We start from the raw sequence: 18869 nt of genomic DNA on the forward strand, positions 1-18869 counted from the left end.
GCGCCTAGTGTCACCCTGCCCTGTGCCATCTCCCTCTTCAGACTCCTACCTATGCTTTTTTCTTATTCACCTTAGGCCATTACACTATCTATGTCATGGCATGCTTTGGTACAAAACACATTGTAAACACTTACTAACTCCATTTACCAACATGCAATTGTATCCAGTGATGTTACTGAGCAGTTCCTAACTACCTTGTGCCTGAGATTTTCACAGGAACATCTCTCAAACCAAACACATTTTTTTTAAAAAAGGAGAACAAAGAGAGGAGCATTGAATAAAAATGTGTAAGATTATAGTAAAAAGAGCAAGAGCCTGGGACGAATTGGATAGCTCTTTCAAAAAGCCAATTCATGTATAATGGGCCATATGCCCATTTTTTTGTCTTGTATGATTTTCCCTATTAACACGTTAACGTAGTACTTTTCCTAATTGGAACTTTAGTTCTAAAAGATGTAAAAAGGGAAAACCATTTAACAATTGACTCAAGAGAGAAGATCTATACTCTCCCACCTATTCTACAATATGGCAAAATTCAAAAGAGCAGATACAAAAAGCTTATGGTAAAGGCTGCAATACCCACATTCAAACGCTGTAAATTTCGAGTGCCTTTCTTGCCTTATATTATGACCGGCCAAATCAATGGATTTTTTTCCAGGAATAAGGATGCATTTTCCGTATAGCTCCACTGAAAAAGATAAGGTGAAAAACACCAAACTAACTACACGGAATTCATGTGAAGTCGGGAGGTTAAAAAGATACTGCTGGCACTTGATGATAGGATGATACTTCCCACAAGGATAAATAATTTTCAATATAAACCATGATACTATTACTTTTATTGTAGTCATTACACTAAAATTGGTTTATCTTATCATGGGTCTAAAGACCATTGTCTAGTGTTAGTTTCCTTTTCGGGCTCTTTGAATGAGAGAGACCTGTCCAGCAATGTGAAGCGCTTAGAATGATAGAATAGAACTGTATCATTTTCATGCATTTCTTCGTCAAATATGAGCCTGGGAATTGAGAAGAGCCAAGGAGCTACGGGAATGGAAGAAAATCTTGCATTTCTGAATGCAACAACCAGCGAAAAACCCAATTGTTTTCATTCAACACATTAAACTCTGAATAACTTTTAAAACAAAAGGTCAAATTATGATATTCCTCTTTCCTTTATTATTTTTAAACAGGTTTATTAAGCACATAATCAAGTCTCAGCTTGAACTACTTGGCATCAAATTTCATACACAACCCCAAAGATGTTGATCACAGATTCCATGAAATTTTTACTTCCACTGGAAGAGAAAACCACAAGATAAATCAAATGGAAAATGCGTTCCTCAGATCAAAGGCTTTATTGAGATTTTCAGTGGTTAAATTCTGAGCTGTCAGCTATTAAACTGAGCAATGTACCACTTGGCACCAAAGATTGACTCGTCAGAGCAAAATATCTATAACCAAATCCCAATCTGCTGGGTTCAGAAAGTAAGCTAAAATCATACTGCCTTTCTACCATCAGACTTCACTGGCATGAAATAGCTTGTGGGCCTCTCTCAATTCCAGTCAGTGAGTGCAGCAGAATACATGTTCCTAATATAAAATACAAAACAAGGTCACACATAAACGTGGAGTGAAAATGCAGTGCTGCATGACTTGCAGGAATAGGAGCTAATAGCCAAGATCAGCTGATACTGATATCTCTGGGCTCCTCCCATGCAATTTCCCATATGGTCAGTTTCTGACAAGAGCAGCAAAACTATTCATGCTAAGGGAGGATAAAGTACTTACTGAATCAATCTGCAATGATAGTTTCAGTGTATATATAGATGTCAGTGCACCAAATTACTGGATCGAATATGGAGGTCAGAAAAAGCACAAATGGTTTTACAGAACTCTAAGTTGCTCAATGAAGGCTTGGTTCGCATGATGTACAATCCCTAAGGACTCAATAAGGAAAGATGAAAAGAAGCTTGTGAATATCAAAGAACAGTGCCAGTAATTTCCAGATCGCAGCATGGGAAATGGTGCATAATTCTGTGCACATGTGAAGTTAAATGCAGGATGAATTGTTCACAATTTATGTTGTTTTTCTCATTTGGAATCCACACATTGCAGCAACCTAGTTGCAGCCATCCAGCTACTTTAGACTTCATCAGTCTTCATATCAGCTAAAATACATTAAATTCACATTATGCACTAAAGACAATTAACTAACCAATATCCAAAAGAATTGATTGAGAGATTTTGGAATTGTGGATCAGAATGATATAACAAACAGCTATTCTGACTTAACAAAGCAACCAGTTTCTTCTTATTTCATTCTGAATATGCCTTTAAGAAATTATATCATAGAACTAACAGTGAACAAACAAAATATCCCTTACACCAAGGAGAATACATCGGATAGAGTATCACAAAAGCAATATAATTACTACTGCCATAGGCAATAACTACCAACTTCCCTCAGCATTTCACCAGATCACACAGGCCATCAATACTTTATTCCCATCCACATGCTGCCCCTCAGCCACAATCAGAAGCGCAGTCAGTTTTCCCATCCATGCCCATTGAGAAAATGTCAGGCGGTATTAGGGTTCAAGTCTCCTAGGTTTAGTTGGGGGTTGAACCCTCTGCGCAGTTTTGGGGTTCGAGTCCACTGGGTTTGACTGGTGTTCAAGTCCTTGGGTTTTATTTGGGGTTACAGTTGCCAGACATATAGCGTAAGAAAAGGGGTTTGAGTCCCCAATGAGAAGTAAAGTGAGAAAGGGGCTAAAGTCCCCGAGTGGTGAAATTTGAGACTCCAAAAAAAGTTAGAATTTGGTACTGCTTAGAGTTGTTGCCTTTGTCTCCACGCCTCCCCTTAGAAGTACCTTTAGGAAACATGGCATCATTGGGAAAAGGGGGAGAAAGTGGAGCCAGTCTGCTTGGATCCCAACAGTGAAGTGCATTGACTGACAGGGAAGCTTTGTCCAGGTTTTTGTGCTGTGGACTCAATTCTGCAAGTCTTTGTTTGGGGTCGGGGCGGGGGGGTGGCTTGCACTGCGACGCCATGTAGTCCATTGCGAGACCTCTCTCTTTTTATAAGTGTAATTTCATTGAGAGGATGAAAAAAAAGACGAAATGCTGAAATTAATGTTATACTATACTTGGGTCAGAAAAGGAGGTTTCAATGTAAATTGGGCCATGCTGATTTTTAAATATTTTGATTTGATAAAATCCTGATTCAGAAAATCCTTTTAACTAACTGTTTTGCCTTATTTGAATTGAACTGGTTATTGTCACGTGTACCAAGGCACAGTGAAATGCTTTGTCTTGCGAGCAATATAGGCAGATCACATAGGTAAACAGCGGCAAAACAAAAACACAGGTACAGGCGAATGCTAAGAGTTTGTGAGTCCATTCAGTATTCTAACAACAGTAGGGTAGAAACTGTTTCAAAACCAGCTGGTGCATGTTCAGGCTTCTGTACGTTCTCCCTGATGGTAGAGGTTGTAGAAAAACATTGCCAGGGTGGGATGGATCTTTGAGAATGCTGGTGGCCTCTCCTTGACAGCAGGCCTGGTAGATGGATTCTACAGATGGGAGGTTGGCCTTTGTGATTGTCTGGGCTGAGCTCACCACTCTCCGTAACTGTCTCCAATCTTCACTGGTAAAGTGATACCAGGTACATTCAGATAGAATGCATTCGGTGTCGCACCTATAAAAATTGGCAAGGGTATTCGCTGTCATGCCAAATTTTCTCAGCTGCCTGAGGAAGAGGAGACGCTGTTGGGCTTTTGTAACCAGTGCACCCACATTAAGAGTCCAAGAAAGATTGTTGTTGATGACCACTCCCAGGAGCTTGACACTCTCCATTCCACTATGCTGTTTTTGAGTAACATCCCACCAAAAGTCAATAATGAGTTTGTTGGTTTTGCCAGCATTGAGAGCTAGGTTGTTCTCAGTCCACCATTTTCCAGATCTTCCAACTCCCGTTATAGTCTGTTTTGTCACCATCTGAGATTTGACCGACTATGGTGGTGTCATCAGTGAACCTTTAAATGGCATTAGTCTGGTATTTGGCGAGACAGTCATGGATATACAGCGAGTACAGTAGGGGGCTGAGTACGCACCCCTGTGGGGCTTCAGTGTTGAGTGTTAGTGAGGATGAAATATTGTCCCCAATCTTCACTGATTGTGGCCTGTGGGTCAGGAAACTGAGGATCCAGTTGCAGAGAATGGGGCTTAGTCCAAGATCACTACGTTTAGAAATCAGTCTCAAGGGGATAATAGTCAATGAGTAGAATTCTTACATAGCTGTTCTTACTGTCAAGCTGTTTTAAGGTGGAGTGAAGGGCAAGTGATTTGGCATCTGACGTAGATCTGTTGGTCCGATAGGCAGATTGGAGTGGATCAAGAGTAATGGGGAGGCTGGAGTTGATTAATGTCATGACTAGCCTTTCAAAGCACTTCATGACCACCAAAGTTAGGGCCATTGGGCGGTAGTCATTGAGACAGGCCGTACGAGCCTTCTTACGCACAGGGATGATGTTGGCCCCCTTGAAATAGGCAGGATCAGTGGCCTGCTGGAGGGAGAGGTTGAAGATGTCCGAGAAGATCTCTGCCAGTTGATCTGAACATGCACTGAGTGCCTGGCCTGCTTCTCTGTCTGATCCCATTGCTTTCTTTGGATTCACACAAAGGAAAACCGATCAGACTTCTGATGCAGTGACTGTTGGGATAGCTTCGTCAGGACCTGAATCAGGATCTCAAATCAATGTGTTTTGTGGGCTATGTAACAGGATAGATTTTGTTATTACACTGAAATTGTATAACATTATGTCCTTTTTAAAATTATCAAACTTATAACCTTAAAACAAATTGAGAGCCTTGAGCCCCTGATTTGTTTGAAATTCCACAATGCCTGTTTAAAAAGGAACAGTTGGGCCAGTGGTCATGCTGTAGCCAGATGAGTGTATTGTATTAACAGATCTTTGCTGCTTTTTTTTAAAATGCACAGTGTGCTCAAAAAGAAGAGTGCATTTTGAGTTTGATGTTTTGTTAAGATTTTAGAGAATATTAGAACTTGAGGCTGAACTGTTTCAGTTCTGTTAATCATTAAGACTTCATCGGCCCCCTTCATATTACAAATTCAAAGAATGTTGATCTTTGCCAAAATTGCCACTGTAATTCCAACTTTTTTTTGGGAAGCTTCATTTGGAGAACATATTTCAATATTCTGCATTTGTTTCCCACGAATATTTGAGATTTAAATCTGAACTGAAACTGCCTCTTCAATTGTTAAAGCACAGGAAATATTGTTTTCTTGCTGTTCCAGACTTTTGAAATACTTTTCCTGACAGCTTTCACATTAGCCAAGTATCAATTTATTAAATGAAAATAATTTTTGAATAACCCGAATGATGTACCCGAGAGTTTGATTTTGGGACCACTGATTGTTGTTTATAATTGATTGTTTAGGCAGTACAGTTTAGAAGTCTATGGATTGTATAAAACTTGAGAATGTCATAAACAGTGAACAGAGTAACATACTTCAAGAGTTCAAAGAATGCTGAAATAGGCAGACACAATTCTGTGTAGGTAAATGTGTTACTGTCTTGATACTGATAACCACCTTGGCAAGGAAGGAATGAGAGAGAGAATGCAAAGATTCTTTCAGCAGCTAACATCTTCTCTAGAGTTTCTCCATTCACAGGTAAAGCACGCCTTCGGACCACAGCCCGACCCCTCCACAACATGATCCAATTGATTCAATCAGCTCCCCAGTTATGAGCACAAAAAGTGAAGAAGCCAACAACAGTAAAGAGGAGGTTGGTATGCTTTTTGTTAGTGGCCTTCCTACTGACATTAAACCACGTGAGCTTTACCTTGCCTTTCAATCATTTAAGGACATGATGGTTCACTGACCAAGCTAACATCACAACAGCTTTGTTACATTTAACAGCAGAGTGGGAGCAGACACGGCAAAGAATGCTGTGTTCACCTAGCCTGCTACTGCAGCTTCTTCACTGCACACTCAGATGCACCGGTATCCTCCATCTGAAGTATCTCTGAAAGGCCGGAAGTCTCGGCAGTTTTGTTAAGTATTTAACTGCCCTTATAGAAGAATTCAGATTTCTCTGAGGAGTGATGCAAGGACAGTCTGAATTTTGTTTTCAGGTTGGACTTGACTGAGGGCGATTTTGGAGAATTGGCTTACTTCCAATAGACTTGGAGGGGATGGAGTGGTCACTGAAGACTGGATTTAAGAATTTTACTGGTGATTTTTTCCATGTGGAAGGATTCTTCAAATTCTATTTACTGTAACAGACTAGTAATTTTTGTTGTTGTAATGATTGTATGCTGTGTGTCAATAACTTGCTTGAATACTGGCTGTCAGAGTCTTATGAAAGCTGGTAGTGCCACCTAGGTGATTATCATTACATGATAAAAGGAGGGAATGAGAAAGTGTATAAAGTATGAGCAGATAGTGAAAGAGTTAAGATTTGGGCTGTGAGAGACAAAGGCTCAGCTAGCATGACTTGGATCAGATAAGAACTTGCAGTAAACAATGAGGTACTGGAGGCAAGGCTAGTGGCTTGATGAGACATTGTATAACGCTAGATGGGCTTAATCTTTACTGTTGATGCTCGCTGGTTATAATGGTCACCCAATCAATATAGATGCTGCTCCCTGTGACAATATAATTAATTAAAAATCTGCTATTTGAGAGAAGACTGAGAACTCTTGTCTCTGTGCACATGGGCAATCATTCTCTCGCCCTTCAGGACCCAGAATAAAGATGAAGGAGGTAAAGCCATACTGTGTCTCTGAATGTTTGCTTTGATTGATACGGGGATAGGGAAACTGGATGACACTCATGACACCCAGCTGCAGCTCACCATCTCACTTCCTCTACCAACCCTTTCACCATCTCAAACATACCAGGCTGTTGGCCAACACCTAACACTGGATGAAAATTTTCTCCAAGTAGAGAGATCAAAACTATTACTTTCACTCCCTGAAACTCCCTTCTAACTCCATACTTCACACTAGCAACTGCCAAAGGTTGAACCAGGCAATTCACAACCTTTGTATCATTTCACCAAGATGAACTTGCAACCAGTATGCAAACCGCTCACATTTATACAAACTGCTATAACAGCTCATTTCCACTGCCATAACGTTGATCAATCTGTCTCTGCCTCAGTTCACATGCCACCAAAACTATATCTTCGTTAAATCTAGGTTTGACAATTGCAAGGCACTCCTGGTTGGTGTTTCTCAGTAAATGTAACACAGTTCCTGAAAAATCAGGAAATTATGTTTTTAGAAATGACTTTTGCAAATGATAAAAACATAGCCAAAGTATCAGTATATGCTAGCCACCAGGGACTGACGAAAGAAAAACTGCAAAATGCAAACACGTCTTGTCCCTCAGAGCTGGCTGTAAAAGAACTGACAGCAAGCAGCTAAAATCTATACATAGTATTTATATTTAATGAAAGTAATTTTTTTTTAAAAACTAAAAGATAAACAAAGAGCATGCATTTATAAAGCATGTTTTACATTCAAAATGCCTCAATGCACATCACTGGTAAGAGATAAAATTTCCATTGCAGCCACTGTTCTGTGGGTTAATTTTCAACCTGTCAACTTCCACAAACCACTCCAAAAGACAGCCCATTCTGATTTGTAGGTTGTAGAATAAATGTTCTTCTAGACATACTCAAATAACAGGCAGATAGGACTGTGCTTTCAGAGATGGTATTTCCAATAATGTTTTTTCTTCAGTATCACACTGAATTGACAGTCCAGATTATGAGCTCAATGAAGCACACTTACTGATGAGTCAGCAGATTGTGCATTGAAGATCAACTCCAAGGATTGGAGGGCCATGCTTACACTTCAGAGTAGGACTGAGGAAATGCTATATTAACTTTTGGATGAAAGGTTAAACCAAATGTCCAGTTCACTTATTCAGATGGGTGCAAAAGATTCTAGGATTTTTTAATTTGAAAAGTTCAGGAAGTACTGTGTCCCAGCCAGCATTTATAATCCTTAATCAACAAAAGCAAATTAAGCTTTCATAAAAGAATTCTCTTAGTGGAGGTGCTCTGACAAAAAGTCACATATCGACTCTGTTTCTCTCTTCATGGTTGCTGATTATTTCCAGTCTTGGGAGTTTGGATCTATGTTACTTTAGGCTGCCATGGAGCATTTTGTTTTGCAAATTCATGTGCTAAATGATTATAATTTTCTGGCTGGTAAGTGCACTGTAATGTCCTGAGGATGTGAAAAGCATTATTTAAATAATCAAGTTTTATTTCTACCCGAGTGTTAGAATGTTGATTGAACCTATGACCTTCTGACCCAAGCATTAGTATAATCACTGAACCACCCTGTCATTTGTGTTATCTGTTTATAACTCTACGCAAAGCAATGTGTCTCATAATAGAAAGCACTGGGACCACAACATCACACTTTTAAGTGTAATCCTTCTCCAATATCAGTCTGTCACAATATCACACTGAATGGCTTTCAGCTTATTTCAAATGTGTTTTGTTCTCCAGCACAGTAACAATGAAAATTATCACAAAGCACTGATTACAAAAAGCTACCATAATAATCAGGTGTGGTACAGGATGGCAACACACTAACATGTTTAGGAGGAGGTGGTTAAAAACTAAGCCTCCACTAATAAGAACCTTGGTAAACCTCTTCTAAATGGAATTGTTGTTCATGTCATCACAATTAGTTGCTACTTCTGCTAGAATAATTCTATGCTGTCCTTAAAACCTTGTAGCGAATAGCTTATTAAAATTCTTGTTGCCAACTCCTGCTGTGAGATTAAGAACTATTTTGCCACATGAATTGGCAAAATGAAATACTCCCAGCCAGTTTCAACTAAGAAAATTATTTTTAAGTAATTAAGATTTTAATGCAATTTTTCTTTAGGATTACTATAATTAAGACTGAAACTATTAAATTAATTTACAGTGACATCACGCACCATCTGCACATGAACCACTGACTTCATAGAGGTTTTACTAAATTGAGTAGGTAGAACCACCACCCGAAAGATGCAATTATTTGTAGGTTGTTGCCATTTTTTTAAGATTAGATTATTTACAGTGTGGAAACAGGCCCTTCGGCCCAACAAGTCCACACCGACTTGCCGAAGCGCAACCCAATTCAAACCTATTCCTCTACATTTACCCCGTCACCTAACACTACGGACAACTTAGCATGGCCAACTCACATAACCTGCACATTTTTGATTGTGGGAGGAAACCAGAGTACCCGGAGGAAACCCACGCAGAGAACGTGCAAACTCCACACAGTTAGTCGCCTGAGGCGGGAATTGAACCAGAGTCTCTGACACTGCGAGACAGCAGTGCTAACCACTGTGCCACCATGCTGCCCATCACATATAGTTTCCTGTTAAACTAGATATAAACAGAGTGATTTGAACTTTGAACCACGGCTATGTGGATCTCTGACTATGAGATCCTTGATTGGGGTTGTTAACCTGGACCAATCAGGCAGCCCTGCCTGACAGATATAAACAGGAGATACTCACTGCCTCCTATCTCTATCAGTCTTTGATGTTGTACTTTGACCAGGATGATGTTGCCCTGCACCATTTCTCCCAGTTCTTCAAAGCTCAGTCCCAGGAGAAGCAGGAACATGCAGAGAAGCTGCTGAAATTCCAGAATCAGCGTGGAGGCAGAGTCCTCCTCCAGGATATGAAGAAGCCAGAGAGGGATGAGTGGGGTAACGGTCTGCAGGCAATGCAGGTTGCCCTGGATCTGGAGAAGAATGTGAACCAGAGTTTGCTGGATCTACACCAACTCGCTACTGCCCAGACTGACCCTCATCTGTGTGACTTCCTGGAGACTCGCTATTTGGATGAGGAGGTTGAGATCATCAAGTGACTTGGGGACTACATCACCAACCTGAAGCGTCTGGGAGCCCCTGAGAATGGGCTGGGAGAGTACCTGTTTGACAGGCTCTCACTGGAGGACAGCAGTTAGTGGAGCATGGGGTACTGTCTGCTTTTGTCTGAATGCATTACTGACTTCACTTGGACAATCTGGCTCCTCGCTAGGGAGAAGGAATATGTTGGCAAGAATGTAATGGCTGTCCACCTGAATGGAAACAAATAAAATCTTGTATTTGATCTGGAAAAAAAAAACAACAAAAAAAAATAAACAGGAGATTTTTCCCCGTCCAACTCTATTTTGATTTAATCCCTACCCTCCCCTTCACCTTTTTGATCACACAGCATTGCCCTTTGATGTGAAGGGGAGTGCTTATCACTGGCCACCCAGGTGTTTTTCATATCTTCCTGGTGGTGGAAATTGAATAAAGATTTGTGCACTTTGTGTCTTTCACTGTGTCTCACATCTGCACACACACACCATGGGTGCTGGGGGGAAAAATAAACACTACCGCACTTAGGCGGTAGTGTGAGGGTTAATTAAAAAAAAAGAAAAATTTTTTTTTTTAAATAAACAGGAGATTCAGAGGCCTTCTCAATTTAGGAGACTGATTCTATGCTGGCTGGTGTTACAGTCAGTATGTTACTGTTAGTTTCTGCTTTCCTTCTTTTCTGGAGGGGAATAACCTGATTCCTGAACTGACTGAATTATTTAGCCAGTTTGTTAACTGGCATTCCTTCCAGTGAGGACTGATTGTTACACTCCTGATGCACATAATGTGTTTCAGGTGTAACTCAGTTCTCATTAGGGGGTCGTTATTTCACTGGCTGGTTACAGCCTGTGTGTTACTCTCTTCTCTTTTTACTCTTTTTTTGAGGAAAGGATAATAATTTTATGGTAGGGCTTAGCCCTTGGACTCTAGTTTTCTTTGTATGTGTCTTCACTTTTTATTGGTGTTTGGACTGAGCCCTTGTGGAAGACATACATTTTACCAGAGGAGCTGTTCCTGTGGGGAGGCCGAGTCCTGGGACTGGGCCTCTGAAGATTGAACACCTATGTGTATCTGGAGTTTGGGAGAACACCTTTCCTTTGAGAGTGAACCAAACCGCTGTGAGTTAACTGCACCTGTACAATGTACTGTTCCTATGAGTGGGCCTGGTTTTCCAAGGCTGGGCCAGGACTCCATGGAGATTAAACACCTGTGTGCTGTGGGGTGTGCATTTGCTGCCTTCAGGAGTGGACTCGGCCCTTGGTTGTGGACTCTGTTTTTAGCAACGGACTCTGCAGTTTGGAGTGGACTCTATTTCTGACAATGCACATTGTATAGTGGAGTGGACTCTTCCTGGAAATGGATTCTATATTTTGAAGACTACATAGATTTGGACTGTGTACCAGAAAGGACTTTTTTTTTGGTAATTAATTGTAATATGGTGTTTCCTGGGTCTATCACCTGCATTGCCTTGCGTGTCCCTAGGTCTGGCAGGCCTTGCTGTGAGCTGGGAGGCTCATGGGTCATCCTGAAAGCTGTCACCCTGAGAGCTGGAGGGTGGGTAGGCCATCCTGTGAACCTGAAGGTTGGTAGGCTGTCCCGAAAGCCGGAGGGTGGGTAGGGCACCCTGATGTCAGTCGCCCTGAGAGCCGGATGGTGGGTAGGCCGTTCTGAACACTGTCGTCCCAAGAAGGGGTAGTTGGGACGGGCTGTCCTAGAGGTGGTCAAAAGATGTGTCAGAGCAGCCGAGAGCCAGAAGGCACGTAGGGGCAGGCTGAGATCCAGACTGCTTGTGGGCTACCCTGCACGCTGTCGTCCCAGGGAAGGGGACGGGCTGTCCTAGAGGTGGCCAGAAGGTGTGCCAGGATAGCCCACTGGCCGGATGGCACATCGAGGTGGGTGAGAGCCCAATGGTACGTAGGGCAGACAGAGCCAGAAGGTGGGTAGTCATCCTCAGCGCTGTCACCCCGGGCAGGTACCGGGGCGGGTTGCCCCAGAGGTGGTCGAAAGATGCTGAGGGTGGTTAGTGAAGCCAGAAGGTGGGTAGGCTGTCCTGATCGCTGTCATCCCGGGCGGGTACTGGGGTGGGCTGTCCTCGAGGTGGTCAGGGCGGACCGAGAACTGGAAGGGGCATGGGATGGACCAAGAGCTGGAAGGTGGGAGGCTTGGGGGCTTGCTGGGTCTGTATTGTATGCACTTTTATGTAACTGGATTAGTTTTTTTTAATGTACAAATATCACTGTCTTTTATATGTAAAACTGGGATTTGAGGTTTGTCCTCATCTCCCTGTAAACTGGTTAAATGGTAGGGTTTGGGGCCTAGCTTTGCTGCTCCTCTCCCTTGTAAAATTACTGTTGTATACAGCTGCAAATGTTAACTGTCTTTTATAAACGGTTTTGTAATTTGTTTAATAAAAAAAACAGGAGATTCAGAGGTCTTTTCAATTTAGGAGACTGACTCTGTGCTGGCTGGTGTTCCAGTCAGTATGTTACTATTGGTTTCTGCTTCTTTTTTGGAGGGGGAAACCTGGTTCCTGAACTAGCTGAATTAATTAGCCAATTTGTTAACTGGCATTCTTTTTAGTGAGGACTGATTGTTAAACTCCTGACGCACAAAATGTGTTTCAGGTGTAACTCAGTTCTCATTAGGGGATTGTTGTTTCACTGGCTGGTTACAGCCTGTGTGTTTCTCTTTACTTTTTGAGAAAAGGACAATGTTAATTTTGGGGTAGGGCTTAGCCCTTGAACTCTAGTTTTCTGGTTTTTTTGTATGTATCCTCACTGTTTTTGGTGTTTGGACTGAGCCCTTGTGGAAGACATACATTTTACCAGAGGAGCTGTTCTTGTGGGGAGGCCTAGCCCTTGCACTGGGCCTCTGAAGATTGAACACCTGTGTGTGTGCTGGGAGGTGAGCACTTGCTGTATCCTGGAGTTTTGGAGAAGACCTTGACTTCAGGAGTGGAATAAAAACCCCTGTGAGTTTACAATTTACTGTGTACCTGTGAGTGGTTCTGGCTCTAAGGATATGCCAGGACTCCATGGAGATTGAACACCTGTGTGCTGGGAGGTGTGCATTTGCTGCCTTTGGGAGTGGACCCTGCAGTTTGGAGTGGACTCTTTTGCTGAGAATGGATTCTATATTTTTGAAGACTCTGTGTGTACCAGAAAGGACTCTGTTTGTTCACAATTAACTTTATCATGTTTCTTGTTGGGCTTATCACCTGCACTGTCTTGTGTATCCCTGAATCTGGGAGACTCATGGCTCATCCTGAAAGCTGTCATGCCGAGAGCCGGAGGGTGGGTAGGCTATCCTGTGAGCCTGAAGGTTGGTAGGCTGTCCTGAAAGCCCGAGGGCGGATAAGCCACCCTGCTGCCAGCCGCCCCGAGAGCCAGAAGGTGGGTAGGCCGTTCTGAGCGCTATTGTCCTGAGAAGGGGTAATCAGGACGGGCTGTCCTAGAGGTGGTCAGAAGGTGTGTCAGAGCAGCCGAGATCGGGAAGGCTTGTGGGCTGCCCTGCACACTGTCATCCTGAGGAAGGGGCAGGCTGTCCTACAGGTGGCCACTGGATGGACGGCGCATCGGGGTGGGTGAGAGGCCAATGGTACGTAGGGGCAGACTGCGAAGCAGAAGATAAGTAGCCATCCTCAGCGCTGTCACCCCAGGTGGGTACCAGTGTGGGCTGTCCTAGAGATGGTTGTAAGGTGTCAGGGTGGACCGAGAGCTAGAAGGGGCGTAGAGGCGGGCTGCCTGAGTGTGGCCGGAAAGACGGATGCTTGCTGGGTCTGTATTGTATGCTTTTTTTCAATGGAAATGGATTTTTTTTAATGTACAAATGTCATTGTTGCTGTCTTGTCATGCTTGAAACTGGGATCTGGGGTTTGTCCTCCTTTCCCTGTAAACAGGTTGAACAGTAGGGTTTGGGGCCTGGTTTTGCTGCTCCTTTCCCTTGTAAAATTGCTGTCTCTTGTAAACTGTTTATAGCTGTATACAAAAAAGTTAATATGTAATTGTTTAAGAAAATAAAAAAATACAGGTGATTCAGATGATCTCCTTAGGCTAGGGATTGGCTTTGAACTGGCTGATCAGATCCTATGTACAGTGCACATGTAATAATGGGTTATTTGGTGACAAGATACCAGCTTCTATGCAGTTATTTCAGTAATAGAATGGTGGAAATCAATCTGCCAAGTTAGGTCACTCATGACTTATGGCAGAAAACTATATAACTATAAAATATGCAAAACAAACACCTCAAATGGCTCTAGAGACTACACTTGAGGCTTAGCATTAAAATTTGTCAAGACCCACTGTTCATACTCTTAATTAATAATAAAAAAAAGCAGAGCCCACAACTAACAAGGCTTTCCCAATTATTTTGTGGGTATGGTTGCACTGGTTCAGGATGTTCTCAACCACGTCACTCATGCCCACTTTCCATATGCTAGTCTGGTCAAGTGTCAATGACAGGAATATCCAAACTGTCACTTAAACTTGTTCTGATAGTCCACCCTGAAGTTCAGGCAATGCACTCCTTTCTGTACGAACTGTTGACCTGTCCTCTTTTTGAAAGTTGTTACCTCCTCCTACTGCTGCTCGACCACGACCCCACCTCTTACCACTAAGTCATCATCTCCCAAACCATCCACAAACTCATCACGTTAGGGCATCCACAGCATCCAACCTCACAGATCCCCAACCCTGCACCACCCAATTCTACCTCTTACCCAAAATCCATGAACCTGACTGCCCTAGTCGACTGATGGTCTTCACCAGTACCTGCCCCACCAACCTCATCTCCTCTTATCTCAACTCCGTTCTATCCCTCATGGTCAATGAACAACCCACATACGTCTACGACACCACCCACCTCCTCCATGACCTTAGATTCCTAGCCCCAACACCTCATCATCATCTGGTCACTATACACCTCCACTCCACTATGGCGAAGACTGAAAAGCCTCCTAATTCTTGCTCTCCTGCTGATCCAACCAGTCTCCCTCCACCATTTCAATTGGCAGAACTGGTCCTCCCCCTCAACAACTCCTTTGAGGAGAAAGTGAGGACTGCAGATGCTGGAGAGTCGAAGTGAAGACAGAGGAATTGGGAGTAAGGGATCACATTTGTACAGGAGTGGGGTGGGAGGATGTGAATCAAGGTAGCTGTGGGAGTCAGTGAGTTTGAAACAGATGTCCATCGTGAGGCAGTTGACAGGTGTCAGAGATGGTCCATCTGAACTCAAGGCCAGGGTGGAAGGTGTCGGTGTTCAATCTCCCAAAGAAAAAGGTCAAATAGTTCATCAACTTCACTGTATCTGCTCCCAGAAGGAGCAATTCCACTCCAGGACATCCTAGATGGCCTCCTATTTCAAGGACCACAATTTCCCCTCCCACGCCACCTACAATCAGACCCCACCATCAAAGATATATTTCCCTCCCCACCCCTATCAGTATTCCGCACACACCACTCCCTCCGTGACTCCCTCATTAGATCTGCACCCCCACCAATCCACCCTCCACCTTCACTTGCCGCTGCACAAGGTGTAAAACATGCGTCCATACCTCCCCCCTCATCTCTGTCGAAGGCCCCAAAGGATCTTTTCACATCCAGCAGAGATTTTCTGCACACCCAGTCACCTCATATACGGTGTCTGTTGCCCTTGATGTGGTCTCCTCGACATCGGGGAAACAGGATGCCAACGTGCAGAGCGTTTCAGGAACATCTCTGGGATGTATGCAACAAACAGTCGTGGTCAACGACTTCAACTCCCCCTCCCACACCCCCAAAGAATGCACGTCCTGGGTCACCTCCACCACCAAACCTAAGCCACCCACCAAATGGATGAAGAATACCTCATCTTCCACCTTGGGACCCTTCAACCACACAGCGTCAACATTGACCACTGTTTTCCACTCACCACCTCCCCCCTTCCCCCATCTCATCCCAGATCCAACCCTAACTCGGCACAGCCCTCTTGACCTGTAATACCTGCCCATCCTCCGTCCCACCTATCCACTCCGCTCTCCCTACTGACCTATCACACTTATCCCCCACCTACATCTACCTTATCACCTTTCCCCTAGCCCCTACACCACATTTATCTCTCTGCCCCCTTCCCCCTCCACATTCTTGATGAAGGCCTTCTGCCCAAAATGTTGACTTTCCTGCTCCTCAGATGCTGCCTGACAAGCTGTGCTTTTCTAGCTCCAACATCTCCTTCAAATCCTCCCACTTACAACAGACAAGATGGGTAGCCATGGGTCCCGCACAGGCCCCAGCTATGCCTGCCTCTTCATAGGATTGCTGCAGAACAGTCCCTTTTCCGCAGCTACACCAGCACCATCCCACATCTTTTCCTCCATTACACTGATGACTGCTCCCACAAGGTGATTAAACAATTTTACCAAACCTTCTACCAGACCTCAAGTTCACATGGACCATCTCCGACACCTCCCTCCCCTTCCCGGACATCTCCGGCAACTGATTCAACATGGACATCAATTTCAAACCTTCAACTCCCACAGCTACCATGACTACACCACCTCCCACCCCACGATCTTGTAAAAAATGCGATTCCTTACTCCCAATTCCTCTGCCTCCACCATACCTGCTCCCAGGAGTAGTAATTCCACTCCAGTATGTCCCAGATCCCAATTTTCCCTTCCACACAATCAACAATGCCCTCCATGGCATCTCCTCCTCCTCTTCCTGCACCTCCACCAGTGAACCCCACCTTCCCCAGCCGCAACAAGGATAGAACTCCCCCTCGGCCCTCACATCCCAACCCATACATCTCCAGATACAGTGCATTTTCAGCATCCGACCCAACCAATAATATATTTCCCTCCACACCCCCATCTGCATTCCACAGAGACCATTCCCTCCACGACTCCCTTGTTAGGTCCACACTGCCTACCAAACCACCCTCTACAACCAGCACCTCCCCCTGCCGCCGCATGAGGTGCGAAGCCTGCGCCCACATCTCACCTTTCAATTCCGTCCAAGGCCATAAAGGACAATTTCAAATCCGACAGAGATTTTCCTGCACCTAACTTACTGCATCCATTGCTCTCGATGTGGTATCCTCTACATCGGGGAGACTGAGCGAGCGTCAACTAGATGAGCAATTCAGGGAGCACTTCTGATCCACACGGACTAAACAACTGCACCACCCTGTGGCCAACCACTTAACTCCCGCCAGGGACATGTAAATCCTGACTTGCCCTCCACCGTCAAGTCAAAGCCACATGACAACTGGAAGAAGTACACTTCATGTTCTATCTGGGGACCCTACAACCACATGGCATCACTGACCACCAGTTTCCAAATATCCCTTACCCCCACCTCATCCCAGATCCAACCCTTCAACTAGGCACAGCCCTCTTGACCCGACTTACTTATTTTCCTTCCCACCTATCCACTCCACCCTCCCCATTGACCTATCACAATTACCCCCAATCTGCATCTACGTATCACCATCCCACCTACCACACCCTCACCCTATTTATCTATCAGCCCCCTTCCCCCTCCATATTCCTGATGAAGGGTTTATGCCTGAAACATCAACTTTTCTACTCCTCGGATACTGCCTGACCTGCTTTGCTTTTTCCAGTGCTGCACTTTTCGACTCTGACTCTCCAGCATCTGCAGTCCTCACTTTTTCCATCAACTTATACACTCAATGTTAAGGTCCTGGGGACTGTTGCTGAATAGAGACACCTTGGAGCGCAGGTTCATAGTTCCTTGAAAGTAGAGTCACAGGTAGATAGGGTAGTGAAGGCAGCATTTGATATGCTTTCCTTTATTGGTCAGAGCATTGAGTATAGGAGTTGGGAGGCCATGCTGAGACTGTACAGGACATTGGTTAGGCCACTTTTGGAATATTGCGCGCAATTCTGGTCTTCTTCCCATCAGAAGGATGTTGTGAAATTTGAAAGGGTTTAGAAAAGATTTACAAGGATGTTGCCAGGGTTGGAGGACTTGAGCGAAAGGGAGAAGCTGAATAGGCTAGGGGCAATTTCCCTGGAGCGCGGAGGCTGAGGGGTGACCTTATAGAGGTTTATAAAATCATAAGGGGCATGGATAGGATAAATAGCCAAAAGTCTTTTTCCCAGAGGGCATATATTTAAGGTGAGAGATCTCTTTTATGTCTTTGCCCTAGGGGTAATGTTTTCACAAAGGGTGGTGCATGTATGGAATGAGCTGCCAGAGGAAGTGATGGCAGCTGGTACAATTACAGCATTTAAAAGGCATCTGGATGGGTATATGAATAGGAAGGGGTTTAGAGGGATATAGGCCAAGTGCTGGCAAATGGGACTAGATCATATCTGATAGGCACGGGCGAGTTGGACCAAAACTGTTTCCGTGCTGTATAACTCTATGACTCTATGTCCCTGTCAATCTGAGGATGAGTCATCACTTTCAAAAGAACAGGAGAAAAAAAAACTCTCAAGTATTGTATAGTGAAAAGTGTTATAAGGGAGAGTCATTAAGAGTGCATGCATACATTAAAGATTGGATTTACTACCTGACTTCAATTTCTCACCATAACCCACTCTCTAACTGGGGGATAAAGAATTATGTAAGCTACATTGCATAAATACTGACATTTGAATTGGGCCTTTGCCTCACCCTGTATTTATAATTCCAGTCCATGTCAAATTAGGCATACTAATATGTGGCATGGCAGGTCACACAGGAAATCAAACATGTTATGATTGCCAAGTTATAAATCTGGTATTGTGAATGCAGCACTACTTCACACATTTCACTTCACCTTGAGACTCCTGTTAAAATTAAACTTGCCAGGAACAGGTGACAGAATGTATCACACATCACCCTCAAACTATAACCACAGCTTTGTGAAAGTAAAGCAAAACTGACCAGACACCCAAAAAAGGCATGACACAGGTCCTCCTGCACTCGCTCATCCTTAGGTTCTGGAAGGCACTGTATAAATCA

The 18869-nt window shown here is 43.8% G+C and overlaps 1 protein-coding gene across 3 annotated transcripts in view; it reads right to left on the reverse strand.

Moving 5' to 3' along the window:
- Positions 1–18869, reverse strand: part of agap1 (ArfGAP with GTPase domain, ankyrin repeat and PH domain 1) — a 759171-nt gene that overhangs the window by 648398 nt on the left and 91904 nt on the right. The window lies entirely within an intron of this gene.

Source organism: Chiloscyllium punctatum, chromosome 10 (genome assembly GCF_047496795.1).
Source record: "Chiloscyllium punctatum isolate Juve2018m chromosome 10, sChiPun1.3, whole genome shotgun sequence".
Taxonomy (NCBI): Eukaryota; Metazoa; Chordata; class Chondrichthyes; order Orectolobiformes; family Hemiscylliidae; genus Chiloscyllium; species Chiloscyllium punctatum.